The sequence below is a fragment of the Strix uralensis genome, chromosome 3 (genome assembly GCF_047716275.1).
Source record: "Strix uralensis isolate ZFMK-TIS-50842 chromosome 3, bStrUra1, whole genome shotgun sequence".
Classification (NCBI taxonomy): domain Eukaryota; kingdom Metazoa; phylum Chordata; class Aves; order Strigiformes; family Strigidae; genus Strix; species Strix uralensis.
Window position 1 is genome coordinate 127,141,970 of NC_133974.1, and position 24,278 is coordinate 127,166,247.

Below are 24,278 nucleotides of genomic sequence, written 5' to 3' on the forward strand. Positions count from 1 at the left end.
AACCTGACTTCTTTCACAAAATTCCCTCCTGTGAAATGCTCAGGAGCCCTTGCCTCTGTTCTAATGATGAAGAAAAACAAATACTTTAAAACCTCAAAAGTTGTTGTGAACACTGTCATTCTCTGGCTGGCCCCACACTGAAAAGCTATTGCTGACTCTGACTGCTAGCTCTAGGTATTACAAAACTTGTGGTGTGTAAGTAAAGACCACCCAATGATGTAAAATCTGTATCTAACACAAATTTCAGTGAGACCTTTAAGATCGGATTGTGCACAAAGGGAGTGGGAAGGATGTAATATATTCTTTTTAAAATGTAAGATATTGTTATTCATTTCCTTTCTGATAGCAGCCCAACGCAAGCAAATCAAACAGGTGTTGTAGAAGGACCTTAACAGTGGAACGGCCGCAGAAGGTGGTTCTACTGATGCAGTAAGATCAGCTGTGAGGTGGTAAAGATGTGTTAAAAAAAAAAAAAAAGAAAAAAAAGGCAGAATCTAACAAACAGTGCATCTTTTAGTTCACTTTGTACTGGTACTTGAAGCACCTTTTTTGAAGTGTACAAGAGTTGACACAAAGGACCTTGAAGGTTTAATGTAAGAAGAAATGTTTGCACCATCAAAAAAAAATTTCCCCCCCCACTAAGACTTGCAGTGAACTTTCTCTTAACAAGGTCCACAAGGAAACTTCCACGGGGGTATCAGCACCCACTTCTTACCTCCTCTCACTGTGTCACTGCTTTAATTTCTTATCATGCCTTTCTCGGCCTCTTCCACCTCACTGAGGAGCTCGTCAAACCTTCAGCACTCTCCACTGACCTTTCCAGTGTCGCCCCAGTTGTCTCTGGAGCTCAGTTCTCAGGCTTCACTGCTCCAGGTTTCCCAAGCTACAGCATGAGCAGTCTTAGGGCATGATCTCATCCGCCACGTTTCATCACAAAACAACAAGTATTAACACTTGCATGAGCTTTTATCCATTATGCTCTTGCAAAAACATACACCACAACAGTGGGGCACTCAGCAGCAATGAGGCAAAAAGCAGCAAAGACAAGACTTGATGTACGCCACCACAGAACAGAGCCCTCAGATCCTTCTGTAAAAAAAACGCCAAGGAAATTTCAAAATGTTCACTGAAGTTGTTTGCCTCGTATTGCATTCACTAAATCTGGACTTTTTCAGGCCGCTAGAGACACATGTTTCAGAGGCACAGACTGCTTCACTGACAAAGCCGTGTTGTTGACTGCAGGGAGAATAATCACAGGAACCCAACAGATCATAACTCCCATGATAGGGCATGAAGTGAGGGTGGGAGGGAGAAGCAATTTTCTCAGCTAACCTTGTCCCAGGCTTCTGAGGGCTTAATAAGATCATAACCAACACCTTGAATTATATCCTGAAATAAACAGGTAGCCAGAACAGAGCACAAAGCTCAAGATTTATGGGCTAATAGTAGGTGACCTTCAAGAGAAAGGTTGCTACAGGCTGTACTCGCTGAAGTCCTTTGCAAGAGCAGCCCCAAGCACTGAGTGCTAACCCCGAGGTGCTGAAGGCGCGGAGTACATGCATCACTGGGAAGCCATCTCCGCTTCCAGAACAACCATAAATGAAATAGTACTGAGAGGATTGGAACTAATGAAGTCTGGTTTCTTTCTTATTCGGTTCTTGTGGTTGATTGACTTCTGCGTCTAAGACGGCGCAAGAGTCTGAAGGTTTTCTGGCAGCAGAAGTATTATGAGATTCCTTCCTGTGTGGATTCTCTGGTGTTAAATAACTTGTGAACTCACGCTGAAACCATGCTTTCAATAAAGGCTCCAATAGCGTGTCTCTTCCCTATCCAATTTATTATTTTCCCCAACACTGGGGGAACTTAGTTACCTTTGAGCTTAAAACTCTTACTTCGCATAGGTTTAAGAATGAACAACACTAAACTGCTATGTAAAATATGGGGGGCACATGCACAGATATACACAGAATGCAGATAACCTTAATTTTCCTTCAAAGCTAAACTAAGATGACAGTTGGCTATATGGGGAAGATTTATTCCCAGTGGCAGTGAGAGAAGCCAATGATGATGTTTTCTGAAGAGAGCAACAAGTTCATCTTTTGACCTCTAGCAAGTGACCAAGGGACATCACACCTGAATACAGATGACGGTTTGTAGAAATATCATGAGCCAAAGGCAATGCATAAAAATTTGTTACGATAACCAAGCAGGGGGTTCAGTTGCCCATACAGAACTGAAGGACCTGTTTCAGGCCAGTCTCTACAGGGCCAGTAAGCAGATGCTAAAGTTTCATTACTTCATCTGGTTGCAACAACCCATTTTAGCAAACAGGTTCAGACAAGGACCTTAAAGTAACTTCCAAATCCCTTTAGGGTGAAAAGCTCCTCGACATTAGGAGGTGGGGGGCACAAGAAATGGCAGGGCAGAGAGAAGAACCTGTGGTTTTCAGTTCTGTGACAAAGAACATGCTGCTAATTTCCAGTTCCAGCAGTATGATAGGTTTATCAAATACTTTTTATAAGGAGGGAAAGAAAAAGGTGAGGTACAGATTAGAAAACTCTGGGCCAGACCGATTCCCTTGATACCGCTGAGTAATATAAATCAGTGGTGGTACCCATTTCAATGGTGCTGGTTTCCTGAGCTGAACCACAAACCTCTTGCTCCAGTTCTGTTTATGGCTTTTATGCGAAGCTGGGAGACGCACTGCTCAATCCCGCTCTCCGTCCACCCCAAGTCATCTGCACATGTATTGGTCCCAAAGGCCACTACTTGAAATTTCCATTAACTTTTCTGAAAAATACGAGCCCAGTAACCAGCACCATCTTTTAAGAAACTATGAGCAAAACCAGGGACGCAGCGACAAAAGCCACAGACATTGGTTAGGCAGGTGGCTGAGTTTTATTTAATCCCAAACCTGTGCTATAAAGAAAGATGAAACACAGCCCATTCTGTGTTGCAATTAATCCCAAAGGTTAATTTTGTTGCGGGCACATTGTAAACAAAGGGGATATTTATTTCGGAGTCCAAGTACGTCGCAACAGAGGGAAGGCAAAGGGAAGGGCAGTTTGCACTGCGGATTAAGAGAAGGCTGCAAGACCTGGCGAAGCCAGTGCTGACAGATTCCCTTATTAAAAAGTGTAGCCTTGTGGAAGGCCTGCCATTGACAGCCCTGATGCGGCCAAACTTCAGAAAACCAGGCACAATTGGAAGACTGTGCTGTGGCAGGGACAGTGGGGCTAAGGGGCACTTCTAATTTGTCAAAGTTGTATCTAATTCCACTGAACAAAGTTCGCAAAGAGAGATGAGCAGAATCCACAAATGATTGCTCATTCACCAAGCCCTGATGGAAAGATAGGCCAGCACACAGCTTGGGCTTTGTAGAGTAACCTGAGCTGCTCCAATCAACTTTGGATAATTCTGCCTTGTGGGCATAACAGTTTTCCTTGTTTCTTCTTTAATAGGATTATTCCTTACAATATTAAAAAGATAACATCAGTGTCTTTCAGTGTCCCCATAAACTTTTTCTAGGTATATGAATGGATGCTTCAGGTGGTTTTGTTACTATTTCTGATACAGCCTTATGAGAAGTGAAGATCTAAGAGAAGAATTTGATTCAAGTCTGACATTTGTTTTGTAAATAAACTAAAATCTCAAACTTCCTTTTAAAAGAGAGATACTCCAAACTGACACAGTAAGAGCAAAAAAGAAGAAAATTACCTCATTGAGCATGGTACCCAGGTGAGCCAACCCCGGGATTCATTCCATTGATGAGAAAATCATGTCAAATAGAGGCAAACAGCAGTCCAACTATATTTACAGTAGGAGAAGGCTTTCCATTTACAACAATGGATGTTGGATCAGGTCTTCAAATAGCCAGTTCTTTGGTGAGAAAGATAATTAATGCATATTAAAAACATCTCTTCTTCAAATTAAAAAAATCATTTCTCCAAATTAAAATAGAAGCCATAACATATTCTGTCACTGTGTAACGGTATTTTCAGGAGACAAGAAGAAAGAAGGCAAACACCTTCCCCATTCCTTTCCTCTCCAAGGAAAAAGAGAATTTATAATAAAAAAGTATCACCATATCATATTATATTGTCACCTCAGAATGAGCTCATTTCTGTCCTTGTACATTATTTTAAATGCGACAGCCCTCACTGAAACTGTATGAAAGTAAGACTGAATAGAGCAGGGATATCTTAATGCAGCAAATTAGGCAGCCAAAATCAGCATCTGCTTTGAAACCATCAAAAACCGAATGGTTTGCAGCTACCTGACACTTTCATGAAATTAAGTGCTGGAGAGTTAAAAAACTTGCCCTAAAAGATTCTCTCAGCAGTGTTTTCAATTTATAAGGTACGTTATTTGGATGAGCTAATGCATTATTCTTCACTTCATTTAAAACCAAGCCACAGTGAGATGACCATTTACTTTTGAATTTGTCTACACCTGGATCTCGTACAGATAGCTCTAACACAAATCTGGTGGTAGAAAATTACTGCTTACTGGGAGGCAGAACAAGTTTTGTCTGGAAATATGTTTCAGATCCCAGTGCTATTTATGGGTTTTCAGCAGCCTCAGCGGGCCCTGTATTCTCCCTACATCAAACAAACCACGACTGGATTCCTGGGATGCTATCCCCATGAGGATGACATAACAGCGTCTGCTTGATGCTACAACTCTGCTTAAAGGTGGTGCCCACATTTTTAAGTGTAGCTAGTAATTTCAGGTGCCTGTTTACTGGCTATTCAGCTTGGGATATTGTAAAGTTATCAGAATTTCACTGTATATCACATAACCAATCTCATTTAAGGAGCACCCATTAAACAACCTACAGTTTGAAGTAGCCAAAATTATCACAAATTTGTTTAATATATATAAAAATACATATATAAAATAAACATATGTAATTTACATTTTAATATAATAGATATTATATTTTAATGTAATTTTGTTTAATTATCTACATTGACAGTAAGCCACTGGCATCATTTCACCTCTAAAACTGACACCCTAAAAAAAAAAAAAACCTACTGAGCAATAAACTTTTTTATTTATTAAGTAGACCTCTAATAAAAGTTCCACCTTTGGCTAGGTCTTTGCACATACACACCCACAAAATCCTGCTGGCTAAGAGGCAAGGACAGCCCTGCTCCTTTCCTGTGCCAAGAGAGAGTATACATATCGTTGTGCTGGCTTGCTTTCTCTTCGCTAAAGTACTAGGGAAAATGAGGCTGTAAATCTGTTTGGGTTTTGTTTATTTTTAATAAATACATGAATTTTAAGGCTAGACAGGACCATTTATCTTCTAGATAATCTTTTGACCTTCTCTCTAATCTAGACCAAAGAATCCACCTCAGGTACTTCTTTCATTCAGAAAGTCTTCATTTAAATATTCAATCTATCACATCTCTTGGGAAATTCTTCCACTGATGATTTAGCTTTACTACCAAACACACGCATCTTTTCTTTAGCCTAAATTTATCTATTTTATACATCCAACTAATGGACCTTGCCATGATGTTTTCTCCTAAATCAATGGCTTTTGTTTTGGAAAACAAAACCAAGAAGTCTTAGAAGTTTTCTCCTGTATAGTTGTGTGTAAACTCCTAAACTCCCCCTTGAAGTAGATTAGACCTTGCATTCTGTGCATTCTGCCTGACACATTACAAAACAATGATCAAAGATGCTGAGAATTGCTTTTCCAAGGAACAAATAGAAACATTTGTTTCTATGTGTAGGGGGAGAAGGCAGAACCCAAAAGACTCAGGACAGCATCACAGCACATAGCCCCTCTACCCCTCCCTACTCCATTGCACCTTTTACAGGTTTGACTAAAATTCTCCTCTTAACTCTAAATATAATCTAACGTTTGACACTTCACTGTTTGTGCTCTTTGACTTGTCCCCATGGGACGGCATCCTGAAAACCTCATGCAAAATTCTCCGGTGCAATTCAGCACAATTCTGATGAAGCTGATGGCGTATGGAAGGCTTACGTCAGCTGAGCATTCTCTGCATTTCTGAGCACACTTCAGCTATTGCAAGAGTGTGATTTGGGCAAGTTGGCACAAAGTAACAAATATCAGACTTTTCAATATACAAGTACAGGGAAATGAAGAATAGCAAAATGTTTAAGATTGTCCCTGTACTCACAGTGTGGATATAAAAATCCAGGTGTTTGCTGCTGCACCTAGGCACTTGGGAGCTGCTAGTGTATTGGGTTTCTCTCACAGGGGGCTGCCAATATCTCTTCACCACTTACGGAGGCAGACAGGTGGCAGATGCATTGGGTTACACATATCATAGAATCACAGAATCATTCAGGTTGGAAAAGACCCTTTGGATCATCGAGCCCAACCATCAGCCCTACTCTACAAAGTTCTCCCCTACACCATATCCCTCAGCATCTCATCTAAAAGACCCTTAAACACATCCAGGGATGGTGACTCCACCACCTCCTTGGGCAGCCTATTCCACTGTCTGACCACTCTTTCTGTGAAAAATTTTTTCCTAATGTCCAGTCTGAACCTCCCCTGTTGGAGTTTAAAGCCGCTCCCCCTTGTTCTGTCACTAATCACCTGTGAGAAGAGACCAGCACCAACATCTCTACAACGTCCTTCCAGGTAGTTGTAGAGAGTGATGAGGTCTCCCCTCAGCCTTCTCTTCCTCAAACTGAACAGTCCCAGCTCCCTCAATCTTTCCTCATAGGATTTATTCTCCAGGCCCTTCACCAGCTTCGTTGCCCTCCTCTGCACTTGCTCCAGCACCTCGAGATCTCTCTTGTATTGAGGTGCCCAAAACTGGACACAATACTCCAGGTGTGGCCTCACCAGTGCAGAGCACAGGGGGACTATCACCTCCCTACCTCTGCTGGTCACACTATTTCTAATACAAGCCAGGATGCCGTTGGCTTTCTTGGCCACCTGGGCACCCTGCCGGCTCATGTTCAGTTGTTTGTCAATTAGAACATGGAAACCCTTCTGGTAGAACCACACTTATGAGGCTTCCAACCATAAGAAAATTTGTCAGGTAGTGGCTTGCTCCAACCAGTTTTCAGGAAAGCTTTTGCAGGCTGCCTGGAGGTTAGCAGCAGGGAGAGCAGGGTGCAGGCTACAGAGCATCTCCTTAAATAAAAGGAGGAAATGAGAGGTTAGAAAGGTGAGGTCTTCACTTTGGGTTGAATTGAGTCTCGAGTGGCATCTGAGAGCTTAGCCACAATCTGTCCATATATACATAAGATATATTTTCATTTGCTCTGAAGCTCTTTCCACAGCTCCCAGGTTCTTCTCAGATTATCTTTCATGTCCTGGCTTGACACCTCCAGCCAAAAGCCAAGCCTTCTATGGGAAGGACTAAATCCCACATCCATACCACATTTTTAGGTGCAGGGAAGCTGCTGATGAAGATACTGGTGAAAATGCTCTCATCTTTCTAACACCTTCTGTCATTAAATCTGAGAAGACTGCAAGATCTAAATAAAACTATATGATGGTTTTGTCATCACGACTCCCCCTATTCTTGCCCCCATTAGGCTGCATAATAAAGAAAATAGTCACATTCATTTTTCATTTATACACACATTTCTGGCAAACGCATTTCCAGGTTTTCAACATATTTTTTTTTTTTCTGCAGCAGAACTAAGGTTTGCTTCAGTTTTATTTTCTGATATTGCTTGTTACTTGTTTACAATGAAAACTCTTCATTAAATGAAAAAAACGCAAAGGCAGTATAACAAAATCTTGGTTTTGTTATAGCTGTTTGAAAACCTGGCTGTTCTTTTAATTTTACATAGGTAAACTACATATACTGCCTTGAAAAATAACCTTGATCCTATTTTCAATGTCAGCAAATGTTTCTGATCATATTCACAAACCCGGTAATACTGTTTAAGGAATTTTGCTGTATTGTTATATCTGCCGTGTAGGGTCATATTATAGTGATCTCTCAGACACCCATATCCCATGGGGTTTAAGTATCAGGAGAGAAACCTTCAACTTGATTCTGGATTCAGTGAAGCAGGAAAACAGCACAGGGGCAACAGGTGAACTCAACCCACACGTGTGAAAAAACAGAATGCTGTGTTATTCCAGTTTAGGTGGTTTTTTTAGGTTTGGCTTTTGGGTTGGTTTTTTTTAGGATGCAAGTAACTTTATGATACCTGTCTCTCCTCCAACTGATTCTTCAAAAAAGCCACAAAAATTAAAATACTTTCTCTACTTTAATTTCAAAATGACATCTTCTCACACAAATGAATCTATCGCTGCTCTCTGTTAAAAACTGATTTCTAATGCCAAACCCACTTCAGATATTTTTTAAAGCATTTTCTAAAAGCATATTTTTCCTGCTACAAATAGTAATACTTAAATGAAGACAAAAATAAACAAGTCTCAATAGCAGTAGGAACAAATGAGGGGTTTGCTTCCACTGCAGGAAGGGGCTGCCTCTTCTGATTCAAGAAAGCTTTGTATCTGAGTAGAAACATCATTGATGTCAGTATGTCTACACCTAGAAAGAAAGAGCACGGCCAGCTGCCCGCAACAGTGCCAAGTGAACAACGACAACCACCCTGTGTAGAGTTACTGGAACTATTCACTTGTAGCTCAGAAGTCATAGGGTCACGCTCGTGTGGCACCTCACCAGGACTTGGCCATATGTCTCAGCAAAACTAACCACCACATCCACAGTACTTCACAGCAATATTGTTTTTGCCTTGGAGGGATCTGCTAGCTCAGGAGTCCGACCTGCTTTCCATTATCCAGTACGGACATGCCCAGTGGGAAAATGAGAACTCTTTAAGGTGAAGAAGATTCCTTCTACACACTCTGAAAAGCACCAGGTGCTTCCTTGGGCTCCACAAAACCAATCAAGTATAATACTGAATGAATCACATAAAAAGTGTTGAAAATGTTGCACTAGAAAAACAAATCTCTTCTCTTGCTTTGCACTCACACAGACTCAGAGAAATCTCTGTATTTTAACTCCAATGCAGAGACATCCTTTTGCTTTTAAGCACCATCCACTTTAAAAAGGAGAATGAAAGATTCTGCCATTTCTTGAAGACTCAGCAGCACTAGTCAAAAGGGATAGCGATACAGAGAGACATTTATGGAAGTCGCTGGGACAATCATAATTTCATGGGCAGGCTTGAAAAGCTCTTTTTGGGCAGACGTAAAGAGCCCACTGAGTCCTTTTAACGGTTTTACACAAAGAAACTCATCAGTTTTCCAGCACTGTAGTGAAATTAAGAGTCCATATTGCTTCTGCTGAAATTTCTTTATAAACAGTAACTGTCCATTTATTTATTGGGCTTTTGTAATCGACTTGGGAAACACAGGCCCTCCAGAGAGTTCACAACCAGGTAGAAGCATCACTTGGTAAGAATCGTAGTTTTAACATGATGTGCAATATTTTCTTGATTTGAAGAGAATTCCAGTTTTATGAGGGCTAGCCTTGTTTTTCCTCACACTGAGTAAAGTAATTTCAATGGGGAAATTTCTTTTTTATGCTTCTCCACTACTTAATATGCATTAAACAGCTGTACTCTATAGTTTCTGATGAAAGAGGAGCCAGATATCATCTTAACACTTCACAGCCAATATTGCTGCCATTGGAATGAAGCCCAATCCTCTCACCTTTACTCTCCTAAATAAACCTTACTTCATACATTAGACATTAGGCAGAAGAGGCAGGAATAAAGTCTCCTCGAGGTCACGAGGATTACTCAGCAGAAAGAGGATTACTTGAAGAAATGCTGCACTGTGGAAGCATCAATTCTTAACTAACGGTGGAGTCAGTTACAAACAGAACGGGCTTTAAGAGATATTTAATCCATGCACAATGCAGGATTCATCAGCTGAAAGCTGATAAAGTTTCACATCAAGGGTGAACACCACAGCCTGGTGATGTCTCAGTAAGCAGGTGTCTTTCTGCACAGTAGCTAAGATGCAAGACCTAAAAAATCTTTACTTTCTCTTGAAATAAAGTTTTTTGGTCCCTCAACTACAAAGACAAATATGTAGTGTAATAACACGCATGACTAACTTTACAGACGGGAGGGACCCCCAGGAGAGGTGTGGAGTCCTCTGGGAGTTGCAGGAAAGGTCTGAATTCATTTTGCTGGTGTGTCAGCTCTGAAACCTCACTACGCCCATTTAAATGCCACCATCATCAACTCTCATTGCTGATCGAATACTGCAAAGAAGAAAAGACATGAAGATTTGCACAACCTGCCATCACAGACAGATTCTTACGGCACTGAGACAGAGCAAAACTTTGCAGAATACAGCTGCCAGCAGTGTTACAGCTGTCTGTAGTGTTTACAGAAAAATATGGAAGCAAGTAACACCCTTGATAAAAATTAATCCACTGCTCCTATTCAAAGAGCTGTAACCTGATCACCACCATCTCTTCGCTCCTGTCTACTGGAAGAAATCATGCAGGAGCAGAGGTATTTCTTACTCATTACTGTTATCCATATTCTTGCCACACAGAGGTCAGCCTGCTACTCTGCTAAGTGCGTCTGTCTGTGATGTCACCCCACTGCAGCCAGAGCAAAAAGCATCCACCTGCTTATTTTGGGGTATTTCTCCCACAGACAGTGTGCTATCTGCTAAGTGACTACAGGTCGTGTCCAGGACATCAGTTTTGAACTTGGGAGGTGTCCATTCTGTCAATCTTAAATGTCTTTTCCAACCTAAAGGCTTCTATGAAATGCAGGTATAACCCTCCTCTTAGTCACCAGTCCTGCAGTAATGATCTGAGGCAATGAGAGTAGCAGCTAGGCTTGTGGATACCTGGGTGGGGGGCAATCCCATAGGTGTGGTTAAAGTCCTCCAATTCTCTTCAGGGCAAGCACTGTCTTTTCTTATGTATCTGTACAGCCGGTAGATTCCTGGGACCCAGACCTCAGTGAGAGTCTCTAAATATTTTTGTGATACAAATAATAAGTGAGAAGAATAATGTGTTGTAACCTACAGTTTTGGGGTTTTTAATACGTAACACGAAGATGAAGAATGAGGCTCATATTTTGCAGGATAAATACATATATGAATTTACCATTTCATCACACATCTCTACTGTAACTATTAAATGCAGCTGCTGTGAATGTTTCCTACTGCCTTGCAGTATTTTGCAGTAAATCAAAGTAATCTGCATTACAGTACTAGGTTTCACTGCAATCTCAAGGAATTTTTCAATTGCCTCTCTTGCATTTCAACTGAGATCATTTAGCTGAAATTATGAAACACGCATTAGCGATTAATGCTTCCAAGATTCCACATTACTGTCAAGTCACTAATACATTACCTTTCATAATCTAATTTGTTCACACACTAAAATACACAGAACATGCAGAGCTTAGCAAATGGCCTTCTAAAATGTCACAATTTTTTTTTAATTATTCCTTAAAGCAAAAAGAAACACCCCTGCAAGCATCTAGAAAATTTGTATCAGTGTCCTCTCTTTGGGCAGCCTTCTTTCTGCCTTTCATGCATCAGCTTCAGGACCTGACAAGGGCCACAGCCGCATACACCACATTTTGCTACTGGTGAGACACTATGAACCTTCACCAAGACACAGAGCACTTGCTGTGCCAAGAGCATCTCCTGTGGTGAAGCATGGAGAAATCTTAATGGATGGAACCGATTCAACCAGCTATAAAAGGTTGATCAGAACTGCCATATACCCCATGTTTTTTTGGAGGGAGGTAGAAAAACAAACAGTTGCTCACTTTCTGCTTATACTCCAGTCAGCACTTCCAGTTTAAACTACAATACCTTTCAGTGCACCAAGGTTTGGGCTGTTGTGCAGCTGGGGGGAAGGAGGGTTGGGGAATGAAACAGGATTTTTAAGTAACACAACACAGAAGTTCTACAGAGTGAGTATCTGGTAACTACTGAGACATTTCTTCTTCTTTCCTTCCAAAGAACATGTCATAAACCTATTTTTCAAAAGTGCACAGCAGCACCACACAGTATGACAGAAGTGAAGAAAGTAGAGGTGAAATTCAGCAAGTTTAGCTTTCAGCGGGATCAGGACTTCCTTTCTGACTCCTGTGAAACAACTGATATTTCTTCATTGATGGGCCAATGAATAAAATCGGTTATAAAGTTGGCTTAAAGAAGAGAGTGAGGAGGACGGGATGACTGACCAGTGACTTAAGTCATCCTCCTTCTCCCTCCAGCTTTTCAGCTGCACGGATGCAGGTGTGTCCTGGGCAGTCCCTGGGAGCACCAAGGAAAGACATCTGCTAGATGCATCAGATTTGTCAGGACAGGGGAGATTCAGGGTAATGAGAAAGGTGTTGACGCCTGTGTAAGAGACATGAGAAATAGGCAGAAGACAGAAATATGGTCAGATGAAGAATACACAGGAGGGAACAGTATATACTTTGATGAAGAATGGAACAGGGACAAAAAGAAAAAACAAATAACCCTGAGAAAGAAGAGGGAAAGCAGAGGGTCTGGCTATTCAGGAGAAGATTGTCTGATGTAACAAAATGTTGGCAAAAGAGGTTATGGAAGATGAAATGAAGAAGAGCACTTGGGGACTAGAGGTTAACAGGGTCTCATGGCTAACACAAAGAAAATAGCACAGACAAAGCATTTTCTCTTGTTCAGCACAGGTTTGATCAGCAGATTCTTACACTTCCCCAAACAAGCTAAAATCTGCAGTTGTTCTACTCATGATTTAAAAAAAAAAAAAAATATATTATAAAGGCATATTTGCGTAAAAGCTCTGATATCACTTGATGAAAGCTGAAACCCTCTGCTTGAAATGCTCCAAAGGTCTCCTGGAACTGCAGCCTCCTCAAGATCTTTCCTCCCCATTTCCCTGCAGATCAACCATATGAGCAGTCCCTCCTCTTTTCCCAGTCTCTGGGAGCACAGTCCTGTCTGTCTCTAACATGCGGGGACCATTTTTCAGCTCTTGCTCAGAGGATGGCAGTGCAAGTTGACCCATGGCATTCCAGCAGCCCGAGCTGCACTGGCTTTGGAAAATCAGGGGTGATATAGCTGGAAACGTCTGACTGGCTACCATACAGGGCCAACATACCCAATTAGGAATTCCTTGTGTGTGACTAGGGCTGACCTGTAATTTTTTCTGAAACAGAGATAATTTCTTGACACCTCAATCCACCTGTTTTTAGAGGCTCTTTGCACACCTTGTATGCACCTTGTGTGCAAAGACTGAAGTGACTTAAGTCACATTTCTGAATTAAAATTTGAAAAGCAATGTTTGAGATACGCCAAGGTAGGCACTGCTCACTGTACATGACACTCAATATAAAGTCTTGTGCAGGAAGTTTATCTTCAGCATAAAACATCACAACAAAACCAAAACAAACAAACAACTTCAAAAAACTTGGCTATATTCCCGCCTCTGCCACAGGCTGTTTTGACCCTGGCTCACACCACCCACATGTGAAATAAGGTTTAACACTGCTCTGGGAATATAACCATCATTGCTGGGGCAGCATTCTGACACTTCAGTGCTATGATGCAATGGCTTTTTTTTTTTTTTTTTTAACTGGCTAGCAAAGTTGTACATTTATATGCCATGTTTCATCCCAGTGTAACTGCTTCATTTCTGTTAACAGTTCAGGCTGATCCAAGCGATGTCTGTGCTCACAGCCCTGGCATGCTGAAGTGTCCTCTCTCCTCGTGTATCATGCAGAGTCCTCTCGCTTACATGATTTATCACTTCAGTTGGTTAAAGTAATGAATATAAAATGGAGGCCCCAACACCCCTCATCTTTGTTCCCATTCTCCCTCATTCTGTAATCAAACACCAGGACTATAAATGACTACTTCAACAAGGAGGAGCAGACAACACACACTGGCCCAGACTGTCAGTTGGTACAGATTAGCACAGACTGAGCCAGGTCTGTGTGCAGGATCAGGTCCTCAAACCTCCACTTAATGACTTCACTCAGTCTCTGACCTCAGCAGTACTGAGTACAAACAAAACCTGCACTAAAGACAGTGAAATATTGTGCCAAACTGACATCGCTGCGGGACAGAGAGGTACATGACAGCAAGGGATAACACAAGCCAGCCTGTAGGAAACAAGCAACTGTCAGCACTCACATATGAGTGATAAAGATATATATTTTTAAGTGTGTATTTACACAATCTCAGATATCAGACCTTGGAGCTAACCACATCATGCTGGCTTCACAGTCACTGCAAGGGGAAAAAAAGCAAAATGCTCTTTCCTACGGAGAGAAGGCGGCAGTATAAAAACACACGCAGCCTTTTATTAGCTGAATCATCCTTGCTGTAACTGGCCATCCCCTGACCTAGGGATTTTTGTACCTAATGTTTTCAGGGAGATAATTTTCACAGCATACCTCAGCTTCTTAGAATGCTCTCAGAGAGCAAAGTCAATCCTAGGTCACTCTTCCAGTGTAGTTTCCTTTGTACTAAATCCTACTTTCAAGAAAATTCTTGCCATGGTTCAGTGGTATTTAACCTATCATATAATATCCAGGTTTACTGTGTTAGAAGAAGCAGAACAGTATTAAGCTTTTCCCACAAGCCTGTGATTGCATTTGACCCAGTAACCTGTATTAGATTAACATTTATTCTACAACTCCACAGCAAGCCTTGGACCTGGCTGAGCAGCAGTTTATAGAGGACACTAACCATTTTTACAAGTGGAGCAGGAAAAGGGAATTGAATCTGAGGGAGTAATTCCAAGCAAGTATGTTGCTGCAGCGGTTAAATTGTTTATACGAGGAGTTGGGGAATTACATCTGACTGACCTCTCTTTTTATCTGCTTAAAAGACAAAGTGCAGGTCTCCATGGCAAGTGCTAACTCCTGGGGAATGCAGTATAAAAATGCATCATGGCAATAGAGCCTCAATACCCACCAAGGAGGGAGACCTTCAAAGGAATGTAAGCAAGTTAAAATCACCAGGATTAGAAAGGTTTTCATGTTAGCCAGCCTACAAACAGGTTCATAAGCATTCCTGCTCACAAACCAGCCACTCTCCTACGCTTGCCAGACAACGGGTGTGTGGGGTGGAGGGGGTGTAGCTTTTTATTTATTTATTTAGCTTTGCATTAACCTTAACCTCGTGTTAGTTTAGCCAGAATAGGATTGTTATTGTCAGCATTTAAAACAGAGAGGGCCAAATCCTGTGTTCCATTGATTGATTAAATCCTGCGAGGATTTTCATTCATACAGTTGAAACAGCTTCTAAATACTACTGAAAACAGGTTGCATCTTAAAAATAATAATTAAAAAAGGACATTAAAATCTAGTGGGAAAAACACTAGGGAAGGTTAGCCTACAGCATGAAATACACAGGCCTCCCCCACTGATAAACTTACAGCATCAGAAGCTGGACAAGAGGCTAAGCATAACCCAATTTCATTTCACGTGAAGTTTCCAATATATCTTAATTTATTCTTCTTATTATCATCATCTTATCTGCCTCTTCTCCCACCAGTACTACACAACTAGTAGATGAGTAAAGGATATGTTAACAAAAAAACCCAACAAACCTAACAAAAAAACCCCAAAACACATTAGCAAAGGAATTAAGTGAACTTCTAATTCGCACCCATTTCTCCAAGTCAAAAAACCACTCAGTTTCTTGCAAAAATGTGTGCTCCCTGAAAACAATGATGCATCTAAAGTAATACACACTCAATCTAGGATTTTCAAAATTCAGCATTTAGAAATGAGAGAAGGGAGGGAAGAGATAAAGTCCATCATCAGCATAATTCGGATTCATTCAGTCACTCTATGAGCCTCTCCTGAATGCAATGAGAGGAATTTATTAACCGAACTCCAATCTTCCCAACTGCTAGAGAGCTGGACAGAACAGGACACTCAAAGAAAGTGTCCCCCTCCCACACCAGACCATAGAACTTCAGCTTGTGCAGGTTAGTTTGACTCCAGTTGTGCTGTTGCTCTGCAGTGAGCAGAAATTGTGCTGAGGAAGATACCACAAACAGAAAAATCCAGCAGGGAGCTTGTCTGGGGCCAAACTTACTAGGATGGCACACAGAAAGCTACTGGCTTGGTGCGGTTTTGTAGGGACACAGACAGGCACTCTTTGAAGGGCATGGTCTGTATCGGGTCTGGCTGAGATGAAATTAATTTTCCCCATAGCAGCTCTCATAGTGCTGTGCTGTGTAGTGGTAGCTGGAAAGGAGTCGATAACACTACTACAGTTCTGGCTACTGCTGAGCAGGGATCCCACAGCACCTCCAACATCCCGCCCTCACCAGTAGGCTGGGGGGTGGGCAAGATCTTCGGAAGGGACATAGCCAGGACAGCTGACCCAAAATGACCAAAGGAATATTCCATACCATATGACATCTGCTCAGCAATAAAAGCTAAGAGAAAGGATGAAGGGGCGACGTTTGCCTTCCAGAGCAATTGTCACATGTACTGAAGCCCTGCTTCCTGGGAAGTGGCTGGACATTGGACGTTGCCTGCTGATGAGAAGTAGAGAATAAATATTTTGTTTTCCTGGGCTTCCACACATGGCTTTTGCTTTATTAAACTACCTTTATCTTGACCCACAAGTTTTTTTCCATCTTATTTTCTCCCCCCATCCCCCTGCTGTCCTACTGAGGAAGGCAAGTGATAGGTGGGCATCTGGCATCCAGCCAAGGTCAGCCCCCACAATGAACATAAGTCAAAGCAAGTGAAATACCACTTAAAGGCAGGGGAAGGTACATGTGCTGGAATTGTGCGCAAACCTTGCATCATTTTTCTGTTCCTCTAAGCCAGAGCACAAGATTTCCAGGAAGGCTGTAAATCCAAGATCCCGAGGAATTCAGAAAGCATATAAATTGTGACCTGTTTATGAGACATTTACCTCTACTTGGTAAGGCTGTTTAGACTCAAGAGCACAACCCACTTTGACCCCATTCTATTTAGGAATCAGCCCAATTAAAGGCTGATGAAATGCTCTCTCTTGCACCACCACGATCAATAGGTGCAATTCTGCAGCTATCAGTGCTGTGCGGTTACGTGGCACCGGAGCGACTGTCCCTCCTGCGAGTTTTCATACCTCTGTTATGTCAAGGGCAGGTGGAACCTGGAGGCTAATCCTGTAAAGCTGTTACTCCTCACCCAAAAGAAACTAAGGATTTGGCATGGGCTTTTGAAACTGTTTTAGTCAGAACAACAGAAGGAGAAAGGAGGGGGAAGAGGGGATTCGGAAGAAAAGCAATGCCTAAATGCACCTGGGAAATGTTTTAAAGACAGTAATGGAATAGGCCTAGGTCTTGGATAAGAGTGGAATCTGCCCTCCGGATGCCACCTACGAACAGGCTCGAGTACATTGATGAAACTGTTCAGCTGAAGCGATTCCTGTCAATACAATAAGCACTGGGTGGAAAGAACAGTGTATACAAATGCCCTACTTTAAAACCTCTCTGCCAGGAAGAGAAAACAAAATATTTTTAAACCACAGAACCAGACGGTAAGCCCTATGCAGTCTCCCCTCCTTCCTTCAAAATAATCTCATCTTGTTCTTTCTCTTCCACACCGGGCACACAGCACAGTCCAACTTCCAGGAGCAGATGTGAATGGAGGGAGCTGGTTTTAGCTGACCGTGTGCGTTTTGCATCCTTATTCTCTGCCTGGGCACAGGATGGCTCATGGGCCACCTCCACCTTCAGCTGCTTTTCATTTTTCACTGTTCTGGCCACTGAGCGGCAATATTTGCCTAGACCTTCTGGAAAAGTGACTTTCTCAAAAAATAAATTTAAAAAATTATGAGAGGAAGATGACAATAGAGAAGAGTCTCACTGAGAAGAGCTGTCTTTTTTCCACAGCACTTCCTGCTGTGGAAATGCTGCTTAAGTGGCAAAATGTCATTCTCCTCTCTCTATGTGCATTCAAGGGCTGATCCTACCCCCTGTGAAGCTGATGCCAAACTTGCCATTGCACCACTGGGCCCTGAATGATGGATGTATTGTGGTGGTGATGGATGCAAATCACCATCCTGGAAACGAGTGGAAGAAATTGGTTCTGATTTAGCCTGTTCAGCATTAGTGGGAGTCGTAAAGCATCAGGAGAGTGCTCCTGTATACAGTGTGGGGGATTTAAAGTTCCTGCTAGAGAAAATGTGCTCAGGTAGAGCCATTTAGCAGTAGTCAGTAGCATTAATTACCTGTGTAAGACACAATATGGCATCAATGCAGCCTTTGGATTCTGTACCCCTCATTAACTGTTTCCCCATTAACCTTGACTGGAATCACATTCTAAGTCTAAGTAGTAAGATTTTTCTTTTTATTTGTGAGCATCCCCATTTCATCCTTGAAGCTTCTCAAATTCTTATTCATTGTAAATGGTCCTGCTTGTAATAAAGTGCTAGTGGAAGTATTTACTGTTTGCTGCTTAATTTTGTCCTCATGGAAGTCGACGGATGCCAGCTCCAACAGTAGTTAATATACCTTTGAGCACATGCTGTGACCTTTCTCCAACTCATGCCTGACTTCATTCTCAGATCTCATTAAACAGGAGAAATTATCCTCTGAAAGAGCAAAACCAGAAATGCACAGATTTGCCGCAGAGCTACAGAGGACAGCTTGATTTAAAATGCACCGTGGTAAGGGGAGGGAAGGCAGCGGGGGGAAAGCAAGATCCTTCTCATATTCACACTAACAGTCATATAAAAATAAAGCTGCATTAGAAAGAAGCAGCTTAGAGAGCCACTGTGTTTGAGTTCTTTTAGTCTTGTTTCTTGGACGTTTTTGGTGTTTGCTCTTGCTAATGCAAGCGATCTGAATGGAGGAGCTTGGCCGCTAGGATGCCAGGAATTTTATACTTGCGCTCTGGCTCAAACACTGCACTGTTTGGAGATGCCTCTTGCATGTTTATCACCGGAGGGCCTAAGTTCACATGTGGGCACAATACACTACTCACATAGCTCCCCTCTTCTCCTATTGCAGAGCTTTATTCTCTATTGTCTACTGTGGAAGCAAATACCCAAGCAATCCTGTTTGTCTAAAACCCAGCCAGGCAACTCTCCAACATTTTCCCCTTTCAGTGAGTATACAGTGGTAGCAAGACACTATTTATGCATTGTCTCCCTAAAGCCTTCTAAACCAAAATTATGGTTTAGTTGCTGAAAGTCGAGTGTGCCTTGGCTGAGAGACAACTTGGGCATTCCAGCACAAGGCAAAAAAAACTGTTATAGCGGCCTGAGAGAGCCCACAGGAGGGCAGCGAGAGCAATCAGAGATCCAGAAAACATGATCTTGGGCTGGGGGGAGTGGACCAGGGCTGGGAGGGGGGGAGCATTAAAAGACTTGGAATGCATAGTCCACAGGAGACCATGGGGAGAGGCAAGGACTGCCCTGAGATATGCCAAAGCCTGCTGCAAGGAAGAAAATAAGCTCTTTTCTATCTCCTCTGAGGATAAGGCAAGAAATCAAGGGGTTAAGTTACAGCAAGGGAGATCCAGGCTTGTCCTTAGGAAAGGCTTTCTAGCAGTAAGAAGAGTTCTGCTTTGGCAAAGATTGCCTGAGGAAGGGTGTCAAATTTCTCTTAGGGAGATTTTTAAGAACAGGTTTGCTGCATATCTGTCAAGGAGGGTTAGATCTAGTTGATCTTGCCTTGGGGAAAGAGACAAGGCTAAATAACTTATTGTCCTTTCTAGCCCCACTTGCTAGGGTTCAATGATACACCTTGCTGTACTAATACCAGTAAACTAATTAGAATTAAAAAAAATAAAGCTTAAGTGTCTACATGAGCAGCTTTGTAAATTCTTTACAGGTGAAAAATTTAGTAGCACAAAAGTGAATAATTTATTCTACAGATCCTGACCTGGAAGTCCAGGTGAGCCTTGATCCTGCAGCCAGCGGGAGGCAAGCAGGTTGTGAACCATGCTGGGCTGCTTAGATTTGAGCAGCACTGGGTGGCAATACCCCTCCCCAATTTCAGATTTCAGGCCCCAGCAAGTCTGCAGTAAAACAATAAGAAAAATGGTGCTGCCCTTGGAAGATTTCCTTCACAAAGAGAGAAGTATTTGTCACTACCTGTAAATTCAAGTGTAGCTGTAACAAAGGGCCTAAGAACAAATGATAAAAGCTGCAGAGCCAAAGCCTACCTAGTAGCACTTATCAATGTGTGGAAAGAAAAATTCTATCAACTCTGACCAAACACACAAATCAGCACAAGTTCCTTAGACTACTACTAAGATGGTGTGACCACATGCAAGCTAAATGCATCAGATGTATTCACTGTAACTGTGAGTCAGTGTTCCTGCCTATTTACTGAATAAGAGGGTTTTGGTGGTGGTTTTTTATTTTATTTTTTTAATCACTTTTGCTTCTTGCCAAATAAAAGTGGAAAGCTTTGAACTATTTGCAAATCACTAGTATAGGTAAGTATACAGCTCTGAACACTTCCAGTCTCCTACATTTGAAACTTGACTCGTGGTTTTCCAAACAACAATGCCAAGGGAATCATTTGGTAATTTTAGCTGGCTCAGAAATACCCAAGTTTTATATTTTTAAATGCAGACAGGAAATTTCATACTGTGCCCTTTAGATATCATTAGCTTTCACCTTTTATTTAAAAATGATCTACTTGGGGGTGTGGTGGTTTTCTCCTTTATGATTCAGTCTGTTTCCAGTGCTCCTAGATTTCTTGCCTCTCCACAGAATACCTACAAAATACATATATTCTCCCACGTTACCTCTGAAATATGGTACTCATGTTCAACCCTGGAGAACAGAATGAGCTTTTGAGTATAAACAGATAAATAAAAGCTGTAATAACTAACTTGGCTTGACGTTTTCGTCACACAAAAATGGCCAAGTATGTTTTCACTTACAGATCTTTTGGCCACTGCCAGCATTTGATGAACTTGTTCTTCCATAACACTAGGACTTTATAGATGGAGAGTTTGGACCATCTCTGTTTTTACTCAAGCGTTGAGCGCGGTTGCGAGCAGGTAACTGTTGCATTGTTAGAGTATTCATTGTAGTCTCATGTCCTCTTCATTGCTGATAAGCAGGAGAACATCCATGAAGAGAAGAAATAGCAACATAACTTGCTCATATTCTGAGCACTGCAGGGGGGGAAGTGAAAAGTATACACAGAAAGAAAAAAAAAAAAAAAACACAAAAACAAATGAACAGTGGCAGAAGTTTCATGTAAAAAGCGACCTCTGTGAAGTCACCTCAAAAAAGAGGCAGAAAGGTGTCTACTTGGCCGTATTTCTGTGAAGCAATAGCTACATCCAGTGGTCACTGGAGCTAATTGACACAGGGTCCTCGATAAAATCTGAAGAGACCTGGGGGTTTGGGGGGAGGGCAAAGGTGGGGAGTATTTTGGGGTTTAGTGCAACAGCTGCTGCTTCTATTCTCAGGCCTGTCCTGTCCCCATACAGTTCTGGTTTAACTACAGAAGACAGGCCCCACTACTATGAACTGTGATAATAATGTATTCTGTTTCTAATCACTCTGTCACAGGGGAAAATCAATTCTGATTTTAACAGCCTTTCAGCATGCCTTAAAAATAAATTATTTGCCAGTGTTACATACACCAGTTTAGAGACACCCATTGCTGCTTACTGACAGTTTCCTGTTCTACAGGGGAGTTTGCTACATCCATTCAGCTCTGCTACCAAAATACCTCCCAAAAGCAGCATTTCTAACGTTCACGATACCTGAAAGAAAACAACACGACAGGCTACTTTCAGCACAGCAGGGTCAGCCTCGACTGTGCAGAGACCACCAGGTCAGAGCAGGAGTCTCTTCTGCACAGCCATGTACCTAGGCGCACAAAAGGAAAGAGCAAGTGCCTTAGGACAGGCTTGTCTGAGCAGCAGCAAAGCCAGCAACAAGGTAGCAACAGGGTTCAGCTACACTAAAAAGAGAACAGAGTGAGAGACACCATCTTGCTCTGCCTATGCAGCATCTCCCCAAGACGCCACTTCCGGATGCAACAACGAGGCCAAGAGCCTGTCCCTGGGTTCAGCACAGCAGAGCTGCCCTGAAGCATCCCAGCAGAATGACCAAGCAGCCAGCAGTTACGTCCTCCCATCTTTCTCACAGCTGCTTTTGTATATTTAGCTTGCCAAGTTGAGAGAGGTATGTAAAGTCACCATTTCACAGTATTTCCCAGCATGACAAACATAGATGCTTCTTAGATTCAGACTGCAGTGCCCATCAGAAGAGCGCAATGTGTGTGTTTCAAGAGCAGGAGTATGCACTTCTACTTAACAATTCAAGTAGCCAGGGCAGTCTACTGTGCATAGGGATTATTTTTTTTTTTTGTCTGTTAGCTCCCATGTGGGAAAGTCATATGGGATTTAACTGAAAAGAAGGTCCTTTCTATTGAACTAGTTAATCATATTCATTCTTCCTCCAGAATTCTGCAGAAGAGTTAAAAAAAAAAAAAGAGAGAGATTAAGATAATAGTCTCTCTCTAATCATTAGACCACTCTAATTTCAATTAATTCAAATTTAAGTTGTATAGAGGTTTCATCCTCCTTGCACACTGTGAAACACTTTCATAAGGAATGGAGCAAGTCTCATGGCTGTGCATGAAACACTGCCCACCACCCTTCCAGGGGAAAAAGAAGAAAAAGCTGTATTATGTCACATTGCTTGCACACAGCAGCTTTTTCTCCTACATGCTTTGATGCACCAGGAAAGGCAAACGGGCCTCAAGGCTGCAACACAGTTAATTAACTCTTTGAGCATCAACAACTGCAGAGCTTTCTACAGTTTTGCTGAACTACTATGAAGTCCAGAGATGGTAGAAGGATGGAGAGAAGAAGGGAGAAGCCAGGTGCCGTAGGAGGAAGGACATGCATCAACTGCTGTTTGAATACACACTGCTAAGCAAAGTCTGCCACAGCATCAGCTAGTGACACACCGGGGCCAAATCCTTCAGCTATACAACTGGAGGGGTGAACACTCAGGTTTTGGAGGCTAACTGCATTCATTTAGTCCCTTTTCACACGGTCATGCAGAGGATTGGCTTTTGTCAGACCTGTGGTTTAGCCCAAGGAGAGCACATCACGTTTGGTGGGAGGGGAATGGCTGAGGGCAGGAATGAGAACACAGGAGGACAGAGCAGGCAAAACCCAACCTACCTCAGGTTGTGTAGCCCAAGACAGCATCGCTGCTTCTTCCTGACTTCCCTCACAGGAGCTTAGGCATTTAATATAACTCACTGAATTAACGAGAAATCACTAGAAGATTTTGGGAGCTAAATAAAGATTCTTAAAATGGATCAGAAGTATTTGTGGCTACTTCTGCTCAGTCATTCCATAGAAGATCGCTTTTATAACATCAGATATAAAAACATCTCTGTTATGCAAAGCTGTTACCTCTTCTCAGCTCAAGCAGCAGCTGCACGTGATTTTCCAGTACCAAACATGCAGGTGTAGCACACTGAAAACATTTTGCCAAAGGGTGCTGCCTCCACATGCTCTTCCCTCACTCCAGTCCCCAGCATTCCTCCACATGCATTCTCCCCCCGTCCCCCCAGAAGAGCCAAACAAACAAACAAAAAAAATCAATGGTAAAGCAGCAGGAGACAGAAATTTTGTGTGTACAAATTCAAACAGCACATAGCACAGGGACAGAGGAAAAGCACTGAGTGACCTGAGGGTGAAAGGCAAGCCCAGCCCCAGGAGCCAGCTTTCATGCTCGTACCTGATTGCCAGAGCACAAGACTCAGCACTTACGCACAGCCTCCAAATTTCACAGCTGCACTACCCTTTCCACCAATGCAAACTGCACTAAGCGAGGCACACAAACCATCATCTTTTATTCTCCTCCATCCTCTCCTGAGGGAGGGGAAGAACGTGGTCCCCATCTAGCAGTTGCTATTATTATTTCTTTTTGTGCTTGGTCCGATTTGCCTACTTGGGGATACTTACAAGCCTGAAGAACAAAGCAAAGATGGCACTCTCTTCCTAGTCTCTGTGTGTTTCTATGTCTGCCTGCCTGGTGCTGTTAGGAATTGAAAAGGCTTCAAAAGTTTCAAAATACCCATGATACCATCAAGCCAAAACATTTAAGGAATCTAAATAAACCTCTAAGGTTCCTGAAATCAGCTTTGTAGTTGTGCCAGCCACAGGCTGCCAGCAAAGCCAGTCTTCATCAAAATCAGAAGAGCTGGAATCAACATTTGCTGTGAGAGGGGGGTGAAAAAAAAAATTAAACCCAGTGTTAACTGTTAATGTATCTGCCTTCAATAAATAATGACAAAAGGATGCAGCTGAGTACTTCTAGGAAAATGGAAAGTTGTTGCTTTGCCTATTACAGAGTGCTCAAAACC